This window comes from Canis lupus, chromosome 19, assembly GCF_048164855.1.
Source record: "Canis lupus baileyi chromosome 19, mCanLup2.hap1, whole genome shotgun sequence".
Lineage (NCBI taxonomy): Eukaryota > Metazoa > Chordata > Mammalia > Carnivora > Canidae > Canis > Canis lupus.
The window spans coordinates 13,660,395-13,682,732 of NC_132856.1; the positions used below are offsets into that span (position 1 = coordinate 13,660,395).

Sequence of the window (22,338 nt, forward strand, 5' to 3'; positions counted from 1 at the left end):
GAATGCTTGTTCTTCATTCATTGTGTCATAAAATGAAAGGGTCTGCTGTCATTAAGGGCATCCTCAATCACAGACCCCACCTTCATCAAATTCAAATACATATTAAATGTCAGGGACCCTTTGCCATCCCTGTAACCTGCCACAATGTTAATGAGCTCACTTAGAAATAGCCTGATACAGAAAAAGGAAGGAAGGAAAGGGGGGAAGGGGGGAGGGAGGGAGAAAGAAAGAAAGGGAAAAAGTAAAAGAAATAGCCTGGAACAAGTTCATATGAAAACTCAGCAAAATTCAGTAAATATTCACTTGGAAAATGAAATAAATTAGAAAATAACAGCATTTGGAGAGATTGAAAGAGTACAAATCATTGAGAATCTTTAAAGCTATACAAAGGATTTTATTCTTTATCTTAAATCAGTGAGAAGCTATCGAAAGGTTTAAAGCAGAGTGGTAACATGATCCACTTTGCTAACTTCAAAGATGACTCTAGTTGAATGAAAATAATGCATTACAGTCAGTCACAGGCCTCATATGTGTGGTATCATCTTCTCTCCATTTTGAAGCTCATATCAAAAAATGATTCCTGTACTTTTTTTCTAGGGGCCTTACAGCTTTGGAAGTTCCATGAGGGTAAGAACTCAAGTCTTCACACTTTTTCTTAACCTCCTCAATGACCATGTAAATGAATGCAACTTGATTAATGAACAAATGTGCTGTTTACTTGTAAATTCTCAAAAAGGGATGAGAAGGGGGGGAATTGTTTTCCCATATTGGAACAAGATCCATTATGCAGTATATGCATATTGCCATAGCCTCATCCTTATGAAACAATTTTTCATGTTGAAGTAAGTCGGTGCCCATGTCTGGACTTCACGTTCTCTCTGCGAATATCTACCTTGATGACAATCCTCCCCGTGGTCTTTTCTCCTCTCCTGCTGACATAGGAAATCCTTTTTCCCACCACCTCATTAGTCCTGTGCACACACTGACAGAGATTCTCTCCATGACCAAACTCTATGCAGGCTCCTCTGAATCTAACCAGACCCTTCCTTGGGTATGTCCCTTAAGAGTCCAGTTTTAGCAAGAATACTAAAATGACTTAGCCAGCATTCCCCCACTCAGTATCTGATCACCTTGATACCTAGTCATGTTTCTCATCACCCACCATCCATCAGGCAATGTCTGATCACCATGCTTGCCCTTAGCAAGAATCCCATAAGGTCACTTTAGCCAGAATTCCCTCTTCAACTGCTGTTCACTTTTAGCAATTTTCCATCCACCAACACCCCTCCTCACACAACCATGCTCCTTGGCTATAAATTCCCACTTTTCTTTGTTGTATTTGCAGTTGAGCCCAATCTCTCTTTCCTACTGCAAAACCCCATTGCAATGATCCCTACAGCTACCATGATAGTCCCTCTGAATTAAATCTGCCTTACCATTCTTTAACAAGTGTCATGAATACTTTTTTTTATTAACAACACACAAGAGGGCTTATAATATTTTCAAAGAACCAAGTCAAACTTTTCTCCTTTAAGACAAGAAAAAAAAGGTTTACATTTTCTGATAGGAAAATCAGTTTGGAAAGTGGGCATTTGGATACATTTTCCTATTATGATGTATATAAAATAAATTCTAATTAGAATCTTCAATTAAGATATTCTGGGCTCAAGATACACTCATCCAATATCCTATAACATCTTTAGCACAATCCTCCCTATTCAATGAGAGTCTCATTGTAGTAAGTAGCCAGTGAATATTTGCTGACAGTAAGAAATCTGGGAACTGCAAAGCTGTTTAGCTATCACTAATAATCTAAATATGTATTTTATTTTCATGGGTAGAGAGGAGAACTGACACTTTTCAGAAATACTTCCAACAAGATTTAAAGAGCAAACAGAAGGGTTATTGGCTTAGTGTAAGGTAACTAAAATATTCAATTAACAAAATATCTTATTTAATGTAAAAATTTTATCTATGGTTTTCTTTATCAATGAACAAGGCTTATTTTCCTATCAGGTACAAATTCCTCAGAAATACATTTTAAAACATACTATATATATAAAAATAAGGCAGAGAGTTAAAAATAATGGAGGTTATAAGAAATAAAAATGGAAGGGAAAAAAAACCACACTTGGACAAGAGAGACATCATCATGAATTCAATTCATGACCTATCAGATCAATGGCATATTAAAGATGGGGCAGCTGAAGGCTTATGTTGTCAAAAGAATCATGAGTCCAACACACTATAACACCTTACTTCGGAATTTCCCTTAACAGAAACCTTTGACAAAAATTCTTTTACATATTTTGTTTTTCCCCATGGTAACCAAAAGCTTTCCAACAAAAGTGTTACTTTCAGGAACAGATGCCTTTGGTATCTTTGGTTTCTTCATATGTTAACTGAAGATCTATCACATTGTCAATCTTCATTACCCTTTCATTTTGATAGGTGGATTTCCAAAAAAAACAAAAAAAGGCACATGAAACACCAACCAATCCTTTCACAAAGTTTACCAATCTGGGTGAAATTTTACTGCCATTCTTCGACTATGTATTTTTTATAAAATAAAATTTTATTTAAAAAGACTTAGGGATTACTGGAAAGACAGGCCATTAGAGACATAGGATAGGTTTTGAGTTTTTTTCAACAGCTTTATTGAGATGTAATTTATATGCCACACATTTTATTCATTTATTCCTAAATGTAGTACAGTTATGAATTCTACAATGATCACCACAATCAATTTTAGAACATTTTTGTCATTCCCAAAATAAACCCTGAGCCCCCATTCCCCTCTTCTCCAGCCCCTAGCAATCACTGATCTCTGTCACTATAGATTTAACTGTTTTACAAATAGAATATTGTAATATTCCATTGTATGGATAAAACCCATTTCATTTGTCTACTCATCAACTGATGAAAATTTGATTCAGTTCTACGCTGGGGTTATTATGAATAATACTCCATGAATATTCATGTATGAGCCATGTATGAACATATATTTTCATTTCTTCTAAATATATACCAAACCGTGGAATTTGCAGGGTCAGTCATTTTGAGGAATGGACAAACTGTTTTCAAAAATGGATGAAGGGGGATCCCTGGGTGGCGCAGCGGTTTAGCGCCTGCCTTTGGCCCAGGGTGCGATCCTGGAGACCCAGGATCGAATCCCACATCGGGCTCCCGGTGCATGGAGCCTGCTTCTCCCTCTGCCTGTGTCTCTGCCGCTCTCTCTCTCTCTCTCTCTCTGTGACTATCATAAATAAATAAAAATTAAAAAAAAAAAAGAAAAATGGATGAAGGTTCCAGTTTCCCTGTGAAGGTTTTAAATTCATGAATGCACATTCAATATTTGAAAACTTAAAATAGAGTTTTAGGCAGATAGTGAATATCTAGAAAATATAGCCTGTTTGCCTAGAAATTTTTTTTTTTTGGAAGTTTGGACATATTTCTCCACCAAATCCTATTTTTGCTTTCCTCCTTCAAGATAAGATCTATTAAATTGCATAGTGAAGCAGTTGGCTAAAAGACAAACTGGAAAAAGAGATACCAAACAGAATTCTGTTTTTCAGACAAATATTTCTTCTGCTAAATTAGGCTCAAAACTACACCAACCTGATGCTTTGGAGTTTAGTATTTGTACATCCAGACTATGCTTTGGATAGAAATTACGATTTTGAGACTCCACGTTTAGCATCTATATTACACCTGTTAACATCATTTATTGTTATCCAAAGAGACTTAAATTTTTACACACATATTGCAAGGTTTCTTTTTCACCTCTGTTTTCCCTCAATTTCCCTCTATCTCAGAGTTTCTGTACTGTGATGCCTTTGTTGTTACAGTACTGTTTTGAGCATATTATTCATTTTGCTTACATGAGATAGTATCTAAATTCTTCTTTACTTAAAAATATATTTCACCAGACAGGGAAAGGATGTTTTTTTGACTGTATAGAGAAGGGTTTTTCTTTAGTAAATTGCAGATGCTACTCCTTCTAATGTCCAGGGTAGCAAATGAGAATTCAATCTAAAGCTTTTTCCTTTAAAAATAACTTACTCTGTCTAGAAGATTCTATGGCTTTTTCTTTATGGTCAAAGCTGAAGAATTTGACTAGGTATGGGTCTCTTACTACCACTGCCTAGAAATTCAAGAGTCTTTCCCATCTCTGATTCAAATCCATCTTTAGCTCAAGGAAAATTCCTTATTTTATTTAGTATCCCTCCTACTGTTTTTTCTTTCTTCTTCCTCTGAAAGAATTATTACTCACTTATTAGATCTCTTGAAACTGACTTCCAAGTATCTTTTTTCTCTCATTATTTCCATGTGTTTGTATTTTCAATCTATATTTTGTGATATTTCTTTCACTTAATCATCAAGGGCACTAATTTAAGTCTCTGTAGTACCCATTGTCTCTTTCAATTAATATTTTAGTTTGAAAGCCATGATAATGAGTGTGTATATGTGAGTTTGCTATAGTGGAATCTACCTAAGTGCTCTATCATTTGCTTGTTCAAATTATCTGTCTCTTCCAGGGATTATGGCAGCAGAGTTGAGGACCTTACACTCACCATGTCCCAGGAACACAGCTAGGTAACTATTAAATCATCCTAAATACCCAGGAAATTGGCCTGAAGACCGGCAGAACAAATTCCACAACTAAAGGTAGAGAAGAGGCCACATCAAAGAAGGTAGGAAGAATAGAGATGTGGTTTGGGGGAGAAATGGATCATGACCACTGCAGTGGGGAGGGAGCCAAGGTTACAGAGAAGGGAGACAGACAGATTAGCACACATGGGAGCCCACCTGGGAAAGGTAAATCCCCAAAGCATCTAGCTTGGAAAGCAGGAGGGCCCAAATTTCATGAGTTACTGCAACCAGTGGAGCTTAAAAATCTTTTAAAAAAAGGGAATCCCTGGGTGGCTCAGTGGGTTAGCGCCTGCCTTTGGCTCAGGGCGTGATCCCCGGGTCCCGGGATCAAGTTCCGCATGGGGCTCCCTGTATGGTGCCTGCTTCTCCCTCTGCCTGAGTCTCTGCCTCTGTGTATGTGTGTGTGTGTGTGTGTGTGTGTGTGTGTGTGATGAATAAATAAATAAAATCTATAAAAAAGTCTTTAAAAAATAAGATTTAAATTAGAAAAAATATCTCTTACAATAGTTCTCTTTTGCAAGAAGTCATTTTTCCTCCGTGTTTTGTTTATTCTCCTTCTCTCTGCCTGCAAAGTCCAAGTGAGTGTGGTTTATTTTCTCAGAACTAGCTCTGCCCACAGGCAGGCATGTGCCAGCTCTGCCAGTCCTGGCTCAATGCAGCAGGAGCAAAACTCTGCACTCTCGTTTTCTCAGCTATGAAGTAGCAATTGTCCTGCCTCAGCGGTATAGCCATTTTAGCTACCTTTATGGTGATGCTGCTACCTTTCCACAAACAGGAATGCCAGGGAGCCTTCCCAAGAGCCATCCTGAGGATGTGGCCCCTCATTTTAAGGTTGCTACCTGCTGATCTCCAAGTCATAAATGCAGGTAATGACTCCCCTCCTTCCAAATCTAGGGCCTGAAGTCTATTTCTCACTTCAGCCCCTCCTTCTTCTAACCTGGTAGCTTCCTAACTCAGGATAGGTTAAAAAAAAAAATAGTATTATTAACACTAACAGCAATAACTAAGATTTCTGGGACACTTAATATGTGATATTTACAATAAAGTGGAGGAGGTTTCTCACTAGAGGCCTATTTATCCCTCATTAGTCAGCTCAAATGCATATAATAGACATCTTAAAGCAGGCACACATCTCTGCAAATAAAATAAGGCAAAATTGGAAGAAGTTATAAAGTTACATGAAAATATTTTAATGCCTGTTAGAAGATTTACATTAACTTCACACAGTGGAAGTACAACCAAACATACAGATTCAGAGGCTTGAGGATACATGGTCATCACATCTTAGAAAGAATCAAAGTTTTGTTATCAGAGAAACATGGGTTTGAATCCCTAATATATACTTTACTGAAATCAAATTCCTCACTAGCAAATAGGAAGCAAAATACCTTCTCCACAGGGTCTTTGTAACAATCAAATGAAAAAATATCTTCTCGGACCTGGCATGTTGTAGGTGCTCAATAAATATCAGTTCCCATTCTGCTTTCTTTCAAATTAATTTTTTAAAACAGAAGCCCTATGTGAGTAGGTTGTTTGTATGTTTGCTGTGTTCCAACAAGAGTTCCTCCACCAGAGCTCAAGCTCCCTGTTGGTGAGGAATGTTGTCTGTCTCATTCACTGCTACATTCTCAGGCACAAGAACAGTCCCTAACAGTAAGTATTTGCAGAATGTTGAACAGTCCTATCAGCTAATGTTGGTAGAGCATCTTAGTTTAAAAAGAACTTGAGTATTCACTATCTGATTTGAGCAGCACCATAGTCTCACTATGACCTACTTCAATTTATTAGAGAGGAACCCAAGGCTCAGGGAGGCACCAGTGACTTGGCCAAAAAAGGCAGACAGGGGAACAATGTCCAGTCCTCAGATTCCAACTTAGTGATCTTTGCTCTGGATAATACTACCAGATATTATCCCTTGTTGCCTTCTTGTACAATGTGAATGAGCTCCCCTACTATTTCTATATTTAAAAAAAAAAAAAAAAAACTTATTTCAATGGGTCATGTAGGGTCTAGGAACTAAATGATGTAGGATGTCCATTGCCATCCATGAACCAGACCAGCCTTCTTATTCCCTTTAGCAGTACAGAAATGGCCTCAGGCAGCTGAAAACACAAATGCTTCACTATCGTGAATTAAACTCTCCAGATCCCTTGAGAGACCAGTAGCAGCAGGGTAAGCTCAGACACAAAGAGGTTACAGGACAAGTAGCTCCAGGCCAAATTCATTCACAAACCTGGAGGAAAACTGTCAGAGATCCTTTGTAAAATGAGGAAGTGAAATGTTTTCATTTTACAGAGGAGGAAACTGGTTTCCAGAGAGGGTTAAGTCATTTGCCTGAGGTCACAAAGAACGGGAGCAGGATGAGCGAGCACAGGTTTCTAGCCTCCCAGACTACATCATCAGCACCATGAGAGCTTGATGAAGATGAAGGTGATTTGATGTTGCTGGGGCTGCCCCTGCTTCTGGCTCTGCTATCCTATAGTGAATACTTACGGTCCATCCAGCCTAGTGTGCTAAGTGCTTCACACATTTTACCTCATTAAATCTGCTACTGGCTTCATTCATTCCATTAACTTCAATTTACAACAAACTGAAAAAATAAACTTGTCAGAAGTTATATAGCAAAAAAAAAAAAAAAAAAGAAGTTATATAGCTAGTGAGTGCTGAAATCAACATACTTTCCTGTCCCTGTGCTAAGCAATTCAGAGAGCAAACAAAAACAAGAGTTATATGCTTCCTTCTAGAAGATAAGGCAATGAATCAACCAAACTAGTATGCTTTTTAAGATTAAGATTATTAGCTTGCTTGGTTAGACTTTCTCCAAAACCCTCACTTTACTATGATACAAATTCTACCCTTTCCCAATTACTCCCTGCCCCCACTCATAAGAACAGCCTTAAAATCACCCAGTCCCAGTGGTAAAATACCTCCAACATCTTCCCCTGATCTCTCCCCTCCCAGATGCCATGAAGTCTCCTATAGTGTGATGTTCTGTCTATGACAGTAGGTCTAATAAGCATGGCTTTGCTTGATCAGTAGGTTATTCTGGTGGGCTTTGAGGACACCAAAATAAGCAGGTGATACAAGGAGGGCTCAAAGCCAGATGGGCTACAACGCAAAGCCCACACTGCTAATCATCGTGTATTACCACCCTCTTCATCAACTTCTCCTTTGTCAGAACTCTCTATGGCTGAGTTTAGAAACCTCCCAAATACCCAAGTCATACTCAAAGGCTCCTACATCTGATCACGGACAAGTCTTCTCTCACCATTATCATAGCACAGTCTTCAATGTACCTGCTTCCCCACTTGCTGCTGCCAAGAGACCATACATGTCAGAAGAACAGGAATCTAATCTTCACTCATTCCCTCATTCATTCCCTCAACATTTATTAAGTGCCTACTGCATGGCCAGGTTCTGTGCTAGGTATTTATTCAAGATTTTATTTCCATCATTTCAGTACACAGAAAGCACTCAATAATATTTTTAGATGAATGGATAGTTGAATGAATAAAGAGGTGAATGGATAGGGCTATAAAATAATCCTACTTTGTAGGAACAAGTGGAAGGCATCTGGTGTTGGACTGAGTTTTTTTTTTTTTTTTTTTTTTTTCACCTTGATAATTCTTGCAGGCTCTTGACGGAAATGAAATGGAAGGAAAAATCCACATCACTTTTTTTCTCCTAACATAGAATGATAGGTAACACAACTGCACAGGAGTCAAATACCAGAAAAATGAGATTCTGTTCTACTTCTTCCTTTTGGGAATTGTTACAGCCCAATCATTTGAGAGAAGGGATTCGTGTCAGTAGCCTGATCATATCACTGAACATTTCTCCATGGTGGCCCTGAAAGTTAAATGCACTGTTTCTCTCATTCAGTGTGACAGCAGAAGCCAGTTAACAACCTTTTAGCCTTTATCCAAGTCTCCCATGTCTCACCCACCCAGACCACACCCCTCCCCAAAAAAACACAAGAAAATAAGGATGCAGAATGTTAGGTAAGCACTGAAGCTGTTTGTCTCTCTGCTTTCTCTCAAGGACTGTAACACTGATTGTGGAGAACCATGCAGTGCTCCAGAAAGAATGGTAGAGTGGAATACTCGCCAGTTACTAAAGACAACATTGCACACATATGCACAGTCCTGCCTACAATTCTTCCTTTTTTTCCTTCCCTCTTTCATGGTCATGAACAAAGAGGCAATTAAGAAAACTCTCAAGATGGAAAATGCCAAAAGTATTGTCTCTCCTCCCAGTCTCTTGGGACACAGCTTTCGGGGGTGCTGAGAGCATTTGAGAAGGGGTTGGCCACATCGATAACCTCTGTCCCCAACAAATGTACATAATCATGCCACAGGTAGATGTGAAGAAGTAGCTTAAAGCAATACCACCTCTTCCCCTAAGACCAGGAGCACAGGGCCGGAGTAACCATCCCTTGCCTTGTTCAACACGTTGCCAGGACTGAAACACGGTTACAGTTATGAGGCTAAGGTCATGGTTATATTGGGTATGAGCAGCTGACAGAGGGAGAGGAAAGCAAAGGGGAATAAATGTCAAGAAAACAAAGCAAAACAAACCAGATCAAACATAACCAACTGGAAACCAGCCCAGAATGAGAGCAGAGATTACAGAGTTTTAAAGACACAGGCTGGCTCCAGCTTCCTTTTGGGATACAGTCAGTAGAAAGAGCATTGCTCTCTCCCATATAAAAAAAACTGGACACTTGACAAATTCCTAACTTCTTTCAAAAATTGAGAGAACTGAGGTCATACAACAACCAACTAACCCAAAATGGAAGGAAAGACAGGTGTCTGCAAGTAAAGGCAGGACAAAGTGCACTCACTGACTCAGGGAAGACATCTCTGGATGTAAGAGAATTCATCTAAAACAATTAACAAATTAGTAAAGACCTAGTACAGGTTGGCTAGAGAATAGAGAGTCCCTGGGGCAGCATATAACAGGGATTTGTACCCACTTGTAGGCTTTTCTACTGGAGAGAAAGATTGGCAAGGGTCATGAGAAATCATCCCTTGAGGCTCATGCCCAAAAGGAAAGAGCAGCCCCAAACATGGAAAGCCCTGCCCAAAACAGATGCCTTGAGACAGCCAAAGCCTTACAAGCACTGGGGAAGGACAACAAACTGTCCCTTAGACCACATCAAGACTTCCTCAGACCCTAGGAATTTCTGCCTTTGTGAGACTCTTCCAATTGTGTTGGTGTAAAGATGATTATCATTCAGGCTGAATACGTTATTCTATATCCATTACTATTACATTCATTTTCTCTTATCACTTTAAATAATTAATATTAAAGCATTTGTGGGGACTCTAAAAAGTACGATGGGCTCCAGACACTGTGCTTTACTAGGACTAATGGGGAAAAGCCCTCCAGGCCTCAGTGAGAGGTAGACCTATAGCTGAGGACCAGGCAGGAGCACAGGGAGGGATATGCTAGATGCCCAGGGACACAGTACCAACTAAGACTGAGCCTTCCTGAGAACCATAGAACTCTCCATCTCTGAACATGACCAGCCTCCGGATCTAGCTACTGACAGTGGCACTAGAGCAAAAACAGGGAGAACACCCCCCCACCGCCCCACACTCCCCTCACACCCCACACCCCCACACTCCCCTCACACCCCACACCACCACACTCCCCTCACACCCCACACCCCCATACCCCCACTCCCCCCCCACCCCCCCCAGGAAAAGGGCAAACCGCAGGAAGGAGAACAGGTCAGTGGTTCACAGGGGGTGGGGATGGCAAACTAGTGGGGAGAGGTGTTGATTCCAAAAGAGCAGCATGACAGAGTCTTTAGGGGTAATGGAACTGTTCTTTATCTTGATTGTGGCTGTGGACACAGAATTCTATGCATTTATCAAAATGAACAAAGGAAAAAAGAGCTAAACAAACAACAATAACAACAACAAACCCACACTCAAAAACAAAGAGCAAACTGGTGGTTGCCAAAGGGGAGGCTGGTGGGGAGATGGGTGAAATAGATCAAGGGGATTAAGAGGTACAAACTTCCAGTCACAAAATAAGTAAGTCACAGAGATGAAAAGTACAGCATAGGGAGTATAATCAATAAGATTGTAATAAGACTTTTTGGGGACAGATGGTAACTACTTATCATGGTAAGGAGTCGTGCCTAAAATTGTTGAATCATTACGTTGTACACCTAACTCTGTACAATTAATTAAATACTTCAATTTTTAAAAACAGCATACACCAAAAAAGGGAATTTAACTATATGCAAATAAATAAAATTTAAATAGTAATATCTAGAAATGCATTCATACTTCTTTCTTCACTCAGTATCCTAAACTCAAGATCCCAGCCCTCCAATGTTTCCTGTGCTCTCTGCCCTTCCCACACAGCTTCCCTCTCACAAAGGAAAAAATGTTAAAAGATAAATAAAAGGTCCCCAAATGCAAATTTCAATACGTATTATTACTTTAAGTGCTGTTTGTGGATGAAACAAAGCAAGTTTGGAGGGTAATACAAAACTTTTAAATACTTTGAACACATTCTTCTTGTATTGATGGTCCAAATCTCCTTGTGTTACAATTCATTTGCTGCTTGGATAAAGAAATAAAGCACAATTATTAATGTGCCTGTGCCATAAATAATTAACCTCATCATGGGAGAAAGTGTGAAAGCTGGCTTAAAAAAACACTTCCTCTAATAGTAATTGATATTTATCTCTTCTGTCTTTCTAACTATTAAAAGCTGCTCATAACACTTAGTACTGCCACTAAGAGGAAGAATACTTAATCCATCATAATTTCAGATGATTTATATATAGATTGTAAAGGGGGCAGTTCTTCCCCTTTGCCATTCATAAAACAGTAAGCTTCTAATAAATCACTCAGCAAAGATTTCCATGCAAGTGCCATTTCTTCATGCTTTAGCTTAAAGGAATAGGTCCTGGACGCCACGATTATAAATCAAATTTCCATTGATATGATTGGTCCCATGTGTTCTTCATTAACAGATTTCAGATTTGAGAAAATCTGCTATTCTCTGCTCAGTCTGTTCAGGAATACGACCCTCTGTTTACTCATAAGAAATACAACCTCCCTGGCCTTGATGGCTGTGAGGGTGGAAATGAAGTCACTTTAGTGATAATATTTTACTGGCTCTTGCCCTCACCTGCTCACAGAGGACTTCTGGTCACCTGTACTGATTCACCTTAGGGGTCTAGAGCCCTTAAAGGTTATCTCCAAAGAGTTGAGAGGCCAGACTGGCATCTACTATCACCAGAAAGCACCTACCATGTCCCCTCCCTGGCCCAGCCCTGTCCTCTGCCCTTGAACACCCTAGAAAGAATCTTATCACTACCACTGCTAGGGGGACCCACCATGAGTTACCAAAGCCAGACCAAGAGCAATGTATCCAGCTTGGGATCCCTGAGATGCCCACGTTTGAGGTATCACACAGGGTTTCCACTGCCAGGGTTCCCCACCTGACTCCGAATCATACCATGTCATCCAAGTAGCTATCTGGCTTTGTTTTGTTTTTAATCAATCATTTGTCTTATTTGCTTACACAAGTTCCTCTTTTCTTTCTGTTCTTTTTTATTGTGGTAAAATACACATAATATAAACTTTGCTATCCCAACCATCTTGAAATGTACAGTTTTGTGGTATTAAATACATTCATACTAACATGCAGCCATCCCCACCACCTCTCTCCAGAGCTCATCTTGCAAAACTGAGTTTCCACATCCCTGGAACACTAAAAGCCCAACCCCCTCCTTCAGTCTCCAGCAACCACCATCCTACTTGGTGTCTCTAGGAGTTTGACTATTCTAAATAACTCGTTATTCTATATGTTGGCAAACTGAACACCAATAAAAGATAAATTTATAAAAATAAAACAGAAATAAAAAAGAAAAAAAAAGAAAATTGAACTAGGAAAAAAAAATAAGAGGAATCAAACATTATGTGTCTTTTTGTGACTGGTTTATTACACTTAGCATAATATCCTCAACATTTGTGCATGTTTCTCCCCAGCTTTTTCAACCAAAACCAAAAACCTAAGTAAAATAACATCTTGGAGCTGTCCAACAGTTCACCGACCACACCCAAATTTCAGTTTAGTCTCAAGACACAGGTCCCTACAAAGCCTTTGGAATTCAAAGCCAATTTCTGTCTAAAACCTGCCCCAGTGCCACCTATATCACCCCACCACTCTGTATCTGATTCACAGTGTTATTTGGAATGTTAATGAGCATAAGCTTCTTAATTGAATCAGTAATAGGATGATATATTTTGTTTTCCTGTACTCTTCTTTAATCAAATGTAAATAGCCTGATTCACTGCTCTTCAGTATAGCTATAGCTGTGCATTGCTGAGACTCACACCCTGCTATTATTATAGCATGTTCACAGAAATCACAGAATCACCACAACCCTAAAGAAGGCAAAGTGCAATTTCAAACACACCTGAAGACACTAGGGCTTAAAGAGGTTAACTAATCTGCCAGAGGCCACAGAACAAATTGTGGTCTAAGGCTCAAGTCTTTTTTATCCATATGATCCCTTCTATCTGCTACAGTTTATAAACTCTCTTGATAGGAAGTCAGGAATTATGATCCAAAGGGCATTCAGATATCCTACAATTACTCTAACTCTCACACATGGATTTCTTTCTCTGAGCTTTTTTTAAAATGACATATTTAGATGCTCAGGCTAAGAAAAAGGGACAAGATGAGTTTCACTGAAGAAACTTAATTCTCAACATTTCCCGCTAAAGCAGCAATCTGAACACAGTCTTTTTATGCAGCTTCCTGAGCCCCAAAAGTTCAAGAAACTGCCACTATTTCTTTATAAACATAAAATGCTTATTACTGAGCACCAAGACACTTAAAAATTATTTACGGCATTCAATATTTGGTAATTGCTCAAAAGTTTTTATTATGTCCTAAGTTTTGTTGCCACATTGTTTTTTTTTTTCTAAGTTACTTCTAAGAAATTATCTTATCTCAATCTACACCAGCCATCCTACTGTGAATCAAAAACTCTCATTACAAATAGGACAAATTGTGTACACTCTAAAATCCTCTCTGACATCTCCAGGCAATTACCCTGTGACACAGAGATATTATCATATATGAAACACTAAATGTAATTACACTAAAGAGCCTTGATTTACGTATTGGTTTTTCAGTATCCTAGAACACAACTCCCCTTTTCAAGCCTCGGTTTTCTCTTCTGTTCCTCAAGGTAGTTGGACTGGGCCACCTCCATCATTCTGTAATTCCAAGCGGACTACTCAAGTCTGGAAATGTGTATATGGTAATTACTACAGTGTCCACTAGGTGGCAGAAGAGGCAACTTCGCAGTTGGGGGAAAATGGGCTAGAATTCTAGCAACACAATGCTAGAAGGGCAATTTGGAATATGGTCTCATCATTTTATAGATGAGGAAACTGAAACATAGAGGGGTTATATTCCACTTTGCCTTTTCCTCTGCAACGCCAGGCAAGATACTCCAACTTGACAACTTGCCCACTGATGTAATAGGACTAGTTTTGTCTACCTAGTTGTGAGGTAGCATATATAGCACTTAACACAATGCTTGGGACGTAGTATATGCTTAATAAAAAGAACATCGTTATTTTTACTGTAAAAGTTATTGGAAGAACTGAAAACAGAAAGTGCATTTACTTCCCAAAATGTCGAAATGCAATGATGGTTAAATTATTAATAGCCTAGGAGGGATATCAGCTCGAACTTTGTCACCTTATGTAGGTAGGTGTTTCACCTGACCTGCAAGCTCTCTAACTGAAGTCATTGCCTTTCTTTCCTTCTTCATCACCCTGAGAAGCACTACTACTTCCTGAGAGGCCTATTTTTGCAATCTGTAAATTTTAATTTCTTTACCAATACCTATGGATATCCACCTTGACTTTGCTGTCATTTGTTGGAACTTGAGAGTCATTAAAGGAGGTGTGATTAAGTGGCCTTAAGATGGAAACTAACACCATTAATACCTAATATTTAATGGGAACTTACTCTGTATTAGACATTATACCAAGGGTTTTCTCTGTATGAATACATTTGATCCTTACAACAAAACTTTGAAATAGATATTTTCATTGCTCTCATTTTGCAGATGAGGAAATTGAAGCACAAAATCTATATAGAAACTTAATATATTCCATCACATAATAATACAATGTACCTAGTAACCCTGGAATTATTCTAGCCTTTAATTAAATACATGAAAATTGATGATCTTCCCAAAGATCAAACTCTCTAGAACAATTTTCCTTCCCTCAGTAAGGAAATTGGTACCATATAAAATCACTGCATAGGCCCACAAGAAGGAGAATATGAACCAACCTACCAATATCACAGTGTAGTCCCATCGAGCATTCTAATAGGTTCTCTACTTCTTCTCTCAATGGGATGATATATAATGTTTATAAATTATATTATTCTATAACAATTATATATTATATATTTTTATATTTGCATATATAAGTCATAAATATTTATAATATTTAATAAAGACCATCACTCTTTGGTAGCTGATTTATTTTCTTATTGTTGCTTTACAGCAAAATAAGAAAAACAGATCACCTCATAAATCTTCTGATTTGTCTAGTGGCCCTAATCAATGCTGTGATTTCTTCCAAATCTCTCTGCAAAGATCTAAGCTGATCTTCATATAGCCCTTAGATCCAACTAACAACTTTATTTTTAGCTCCCCAGTCTGGGCTCACTATGCCTCTTTTTCTTCCCTTCCCTTTAATTTTAACAAAATTAACTCCTGGAGAAAAGTCTAACAAATTATACTACTTATAATTTCCTGGGGCCTCCTAATTCCCAAATGGTTCCTGATTCTAATGAGACAATAAAGGATCCAAGCAGAAAATATTAGGAACCCAAGTGATCTAGGATATTAGGTTTGCCCTGTGACCAAACATGTGTCAACAATCAACCCCTCTCTTACCAAGTATGTTGTCCAAGGAAACTTGGAGCAAAGGGATGTGAACGATCAGCATAGCAAGGCATTCAGCTGAAAATAAGGATAGATTTTAGTGGTGGCAGAGTAAGCCAATGAATCTTGCCATTGTGACGTATTATGGCAAATATGTATCAGTAATGCTAAAGGCAGATACAAAATACAGCAGTGATACTGAAGGAGCTGGTAATGTGATTCTAAAGATCGGATGATGGGAGTTTATCTATGGAATGAGATAGAACGAAATGCATTTTACAATAATTCATATCATCTCTAACCTTACAGCTATCACAACACTTGAAAACTTAACCAGCCCAAGAGTCACCTCAAACCTCACCACCAGTGTTATGAGCTGAACTGTGTCCCTGCAAACTTTACATTTTGAAGTCCTAATGCCCAGTACATCAGAAGGTATTCAGAAATACTATCTATAAAGAGGTAATTAAGGTTAAATGAGGTCATTGGAGTGGCCCTAATACAGGATGAATAGAATCTTTATAAGAAGAGGAGATTAGGACACACAAGCACACAGAAGGAAACCAGGTGAAGATACAGGGAAAAGGGGGCCATTTACAAGCCAAGGAGAGAGACCCTCAGAAGAAACAAACTCCATTGACACCTTGATCTTGGACTTCAGCCTCAAGAATAGTAAGGGAATACATTTCTGTGGCTTAAGCCACCCAATCTGTGGTACTTTGTTATGGCAGTCCTAGCAAACTAATATAGACACTGGTGTCTATAGTTATCACCTACAGCCACATATTCATTTCAAACACCTAAGGACAACCTTCTGTGGAGAAGTTGCCTCTCAGCTTCCATGTCCCACCAGTGGAGATAATAGACACAAGTGTGCAGAATCCCCACCCATCCCACAATTTCTCAGCTGCCTCAGAACACAAAATTTCATTTTCCTTCCTGTCACTGTCACAAAACTGCATGCATGGCTAAGCTAATTCATCTTGTGGAATGTATCTTCTCAAGTATGTCATGGGAGATCTATTGGTTTTTCTCAAAAAATAAACACTTGAGTATGTTTTTAATAAGTTTTCCTCCCAAGGTTCAAATCTACAAGATTGAACATAAAAACAGAGAAAGCATGAACAAAAATCACTTGCCATGGGTTATGGGATGTATCCAATCAACCACAATGATAAAATGTGCAACTTTTTCATTATAAAAGGAAATAATTTATTGATAAAACCAGTGTTATCTGCCCCAATACTCAGCATCACTGTTCAGCAAAGGACAGACCAAAACACCCCAAGTGGCTACATGTAGCAAGTAATTTTATAGGCAGAAGCCACTGACATATTAAATTTTTTATATCACTTTCTTTTTAGTCAGCTCCCATAGCAGAATCCACCAGTCTCTTCATAGAACTGGGCAGTATCTTATACTGTCCACTTAAATCCATATCTTTTTTTCTTCAGTGTCTAACATAATGCCAAACCCATAAAAAAAAAAAAAATCCGTGAATATGGCCCAACCGCTGAGCAATATCATCTACTACGGCAGATCTTTCTAGTGGATGGGGGATTATTCGTGATAATTATAGAATTTAAGAAAGAATGCATATAGTGGAAGAGGAGATACAAAATGGTAGAAGAGAATGGGAAGGGGAGGGAAACAGTAGGGAGGGGACGATGGGCAACCAAAGAAAAGAGGGAACTACTGTCAGGGGAACCAGGAATCCAGTGCCAATGTATCTGTTTTCATCTTCATCCTCACTGTCTTTGGCTCCATTTTAGTGTCTGTCATCTTCCCTTCTATCTCTGTTCCTGGTCTGTTGGGATCCCTCCACCCATTCAACCCTAGCCCCATGCTGGTACATGTCCCTTCTCTTCCTCCTCTTAACGGGATCCTTTACTGGGAGCCAGCTTGCTCCAGGATCCCCAAGGTCATAGTTCTTTTTGGCCTCACAAAGTTTGAATTGTTTGAACAACAGAATTGTTCAGGTGAAAAGAGGCATTTTGGCAGCCAGGGGCCTAGGGAACACACACACACACACACACACACAAAATGAATGAATGAATGTATATTTTTACTAACAGACTAGAAAATCCACACATATGCAAGTAAAATACTCCTGCCATGAAATACTCAGAACCATACATTCAAATAATCTGTATAAGACTATCCAACCTTTTCTTAGCCCATAGAGCCTTTTTTTGGTAAACACACAGATTCACACTTTATTATATATGGCCAATGGAATTATGAAACCAATAGAACAAGGAATGTCACAATGACAACTGAAAATAAAGTTTGAGGCCTTATGATCTTTCAGAGACAAATTCAACATATATGGTCATCAGCCTGGAGCTTTATTACACTGGGCTACAGGGCATCCCAAGCCATGAAATCCATGTGGAGGATTTGTGAGGAGACAGTGTGCAATTGCAGAGAGGTAATTTACCAGCTTGGCTCTCCCTCATCTTATACTGGTTATAGGGAATTAACTTCTCTGTACCACAGGTTGCATGATCAAGCCTCTCAAGACCACTAAAAAGTAAGATCTGACCTCGACAGTATGGTGTTTCATTTAAATCCCAAAAGAGAGGAAAATCAGCTAATGATAACCAAAGCAGGGAACAAAGAAAAGCTGAAGAGTCTAAGAAGGTATATAAGGTTTGTGTCTCAACATAAAGACTAATGACAAATACCATAGGATTTCTTTCATATGTGGAATTTAAGAAACAAAACATATGAACATAGGGGACAGAAAGGAAAAATAAAGTAAGATAAAAACAGAGAGGGAGCCAAAGAGATTAACTATAGGCAACAAACTGAGGGTTGCTGGGGAGTGGGTGTAGGGAAGAATGGGGTAATTGGATGATGGGTATTAAGGAGGGCATTTGATGTAATGAACCCGGTGTTATTATACAACTGATGAATCCCTAATTCTACATCTGAAACTAGTAATACACTATATGTTAACTAACTTGAATTTAAATAAATTTTTTTAAAAACACTAATGAGAGAACCATCCCAAACAACTGTGTGTGTGTGTGTTGTGTGTGTGTGTGTGTAAAACCTTTGCAAGACTATATATGTTATTTTGTGGTATTTGCACAGACCAAGAGAACAAGATAGCATATTGAGAAATAGGTTCAATTACATTTGGGAATTTAATATATAATAAAGGTAGTACTTCAAATCAATTTTTTAAATGTTTATTTTTGAAGGAATGAGTCTAGAAAAACTTCACAGCAATCTGAAAAAAAAAATTAGGTTGGATTGCTATTTCATGCTTTACAGCAAGATAAAAACCTAATGGATAAAATAATTTTAAGAAAAGGAATAATAAATTTCTTTGGTAATGCCAGAATGGAAAATGCATTCCTAAGTAAGATACAGAGCCCAGAGACATAGAAGAAGGGATATGAGTTCAACTACAGAAAAATTTTAAATGTCAACACAGCAAAAAAACAAACCAAACAAAAAGCTTCCGGTACATACCACAGAGGACTAAGTTATACAAAGAATTTCTATAAGTTACATGGCAAAACCAATAACAGAATAGAAACATAGGTAAACAGTATAACAGCTAGTTCAGAGAAAAATACAACTGTTACACACACGTAGCAGTTCTTAAAACTTTCTTTTAGAGATCCCTGGGTGGCTCAGAGGTTTAGCGCCTGCCTCCGCCCACGGCGTGATCCATGGGGCCTGCTTCTCCCTCTGCCTGTGTCTCTGCCTCTCTCTCTCTGTCTCTGTGTCTCTCATGAATAAATAAAAAATCTAGAAAAAAAAAAACTTTCTTTTAAAGAAATCTAACTATAATGTATAGTGTAACTGTTAGGTGGAATGCTATTTAATAGAAATATATAAATAATCTGGTAAACACCATATTGGAAAAGCTGTAGAAAAAGATATTTTTATATATGTTTCTTCAGAATGTAATATGGTTGACTCTTAATGATAAAAGTTCAATAACATCTATATCTATCAAAAATTATATTTCAAGGACTAGGGCAGACAGTGTTTATGGTACATGCAATTGTGTTTTTTTTAAGCTGCCTATTCTTGAATATATATAGAATATATTCTAATTTTAATATACCGCAAAGTATTAAAGTGGTTATTTCTAGGGAAAGAAAAATAAATTCAGAGTCAAGGTTCAGAGAATATGATCAATGAATAGATACCATACAAATGGGGTACTTTATGTGTTTACTATTTAGAAAAATAAGCAATATTTGAAGTCTCTTCATCTTCTAATTAATAGAAACTTCTTGTAGGCTATTTCTACTTATTTTGTCATTGTTGTTAGCTAGGACATCCCTAGGTACATTTGAATCTCAATATAGATTCAATTTACATGTGCTCATAGTGGAAAAAGAAGGTCACAAGAAAAACAAAAATTTTAAGCAAAATTTTAGCATTGGAGTGGGACTGTGGGTAATGTTGTCATTTTTCTGCATTTTCTAAACTTTCTATACTAAATATATATGTCATTTTTATAAATAGTAAAATACGTTATAAATAAAAGATTTTATGTGTTACACTTTAATATACTAAGATGGAGAATTACCCTACTGGTACTAATCAAAAGAAAGCTCTAGGACCAAAGGGCAAACAGATCACTAACACTATGTTAGACAAAAAAGAAGAGGTAAGCAAAATTAAAGAAGAGAATAGCTTAAAATACCAGCAGGGAATACCACCATGCTAAAAAGAAAAAATGGTAAAAAAAAAAAAAAAAAAAAAAATTGTATCTATCTATCTATCTAACTATTCACATACACATTTATCTCTCCATATATGAGCACAGGTTTATGTATATAAATAAAATTAATTGTCATTAATTTCAACTACTTTGTGTTTCTCCTAAGTTCTTAATCTTAAATCTTTTAAGAACAAATGAATTATCAGCTTACCAAGTGGCAAGGTCTAGCTCTAAATATAAACACAAACATGGTACAAACTGTGGATTATCTCTATCTTGTTCCACTGTTTTTCCAGTTAACTTATTTGCTTCCAAAATATGCATATGAAGTTGGATATATTTTCAAGGAATATAAACTAACATCACATAAATACAAATTTGTTTATTAGAGTTGCTTTATTATTCTAGAACTTGAAAAGAACCAGGCAATAAATATTTTAATCTTTATGGTCACAACTATTCAACTCTGCTGTTGGAATGTAAAACCAGCTCTAGACCATAAATAAATGAACAGATGTGGTAGCTGTGCTACAATTAAACATGATTTACAAAAACAGGCAGCAGATGGATAAAGAAGATGTGGTACATACATACATGCACATATACAATGAAATATCACTTAGCCATAAAAAAGAGTAAGATATTGCTGTGTGCAACAACATGGATTAGCTAGAGGGTATTATGCTAAGTGAAATAGGTCAGAGAAAGACAAATACTATATGATTTCACTTATTATATGTGGAATTTAAGGAACAAAGAGAGAAAGAAGACAAAAGACAAACTCTTAAATACAGAGAACAAACTGATTGGTTGCCAGAGGGAAGGTGACTGGGAGGAAGGGTTAAAGAGATAAAAGGAATTAAGATGCATAAACCTCCTGTTATAAAAAAAAAAAAAAAATAAATAAATAAATAAGCCACAGAGATTAAAGTACAGCATAGGGAATATAGTCAGAAAGATTGTAATAATGTTGTTTGGTGACACAGAGTGATTATACTATCACAGTAACCAATGAGGAATGTAAGGAATTGTTTAATCATTTTGTTGTACACCTAAAACTAATATAACACTGTATGTTAATTATATTTCAATAAAAAAATAAACTGAAAGAAAAAAAGATATAGCCCATGAGCAGTAATATGTGCATCCTTGCTCCAAATCACAACTTTGTGTCTATCATGCCAGATAAAAAAAAAAAAAAAATTTAACAAAAAATTCTCTAAAAACACTCTAAACTTCTGTCTACATTTTGTAATAAGTATTTGGTGCTAAAATATGTATACATTGTTGAAAATTGAGAAAAATTGAAATTTCAAAAGGAAAATAAAAATATTTAGTTTCACTATCTAAAAATAGAAAACATTTAATATTAACACATTTCCTTCTTTTTACATGTATTGTTTTTCACACAGTAATGTATTAAGAATATAACATCTAGATGTTTACACTTTAAATTATAATACATAATCAAAACTTATAAACAATGATTTCAAAGGTATGTATAAAATTCTATCCTACAGGTATTTTAATATTTACTTATCCATCCTATACAGGTAGGTATTTGACTATTCCACTTTATCCCTACAATGTAAAGCTTAAGTTCTCATCATTGTACTTAAATCCTTATTTTTTAGAATGAACACAAATATAAGAAATTACAAAATGTTAACATTTCTGTGGCTTGCAATATACTTTTAAAAATTCCTTTAAATTCCCATCTATAGTCTGAGAGATGCCCCTAAAAATGTATAGTTACATATGTTCAATTAAGAACCATTACCCTATTAAAAAACAGAAATTTACATTATAAACTAATTTTTAAAGTACTACATCCAGTTCAAATTGTGTATCACTTGGTTAAAAGAAAGTAAGTTTAATGGTTGCTCTATGGCAGGACATAAGACATTTATTTGCTTCAGATTTGGGGCTCCAGAGGTAAGCACCACAGCAAAATCTCAGAGCAGCGTAATTAATCATCATGGACATTTCATTGTCAGTGAACATAAATCAAAAGGCAAGCACTTTCCCTCTCTGAGTGATA

The 22,338-nt window shown here is 37.2% G+C and overlaps 2 long non-coding RNA genes across 19 annotated transcripts in view; one reads left to right on the top strand and one right to left on the bottom strand.

Annotated features, from left to right (window-relative positions):
* LOC140609909 (uncharacterized) overlaps positions 1-22,338 on the bottom strand; it is a 470,386-nt gene that overhangs the window by 171,827 nt on the left and 276,221 nt on the right. The window lies entirely within an intron of this gene.
* On the top strand, positions 1,650-8,890 carry LOC140609907 (uncharacterized). Its single transcript, XR_012011629.1, has 5 exons — positions 1,650-1,738; positions 1,842-1,920; positions 4,539-4,694; positions 5,429-5,519; positions 8,695-8,890. It is a non-coding gene; the product is annotated as an uncharacterized lncRNA (long non-coding RNA).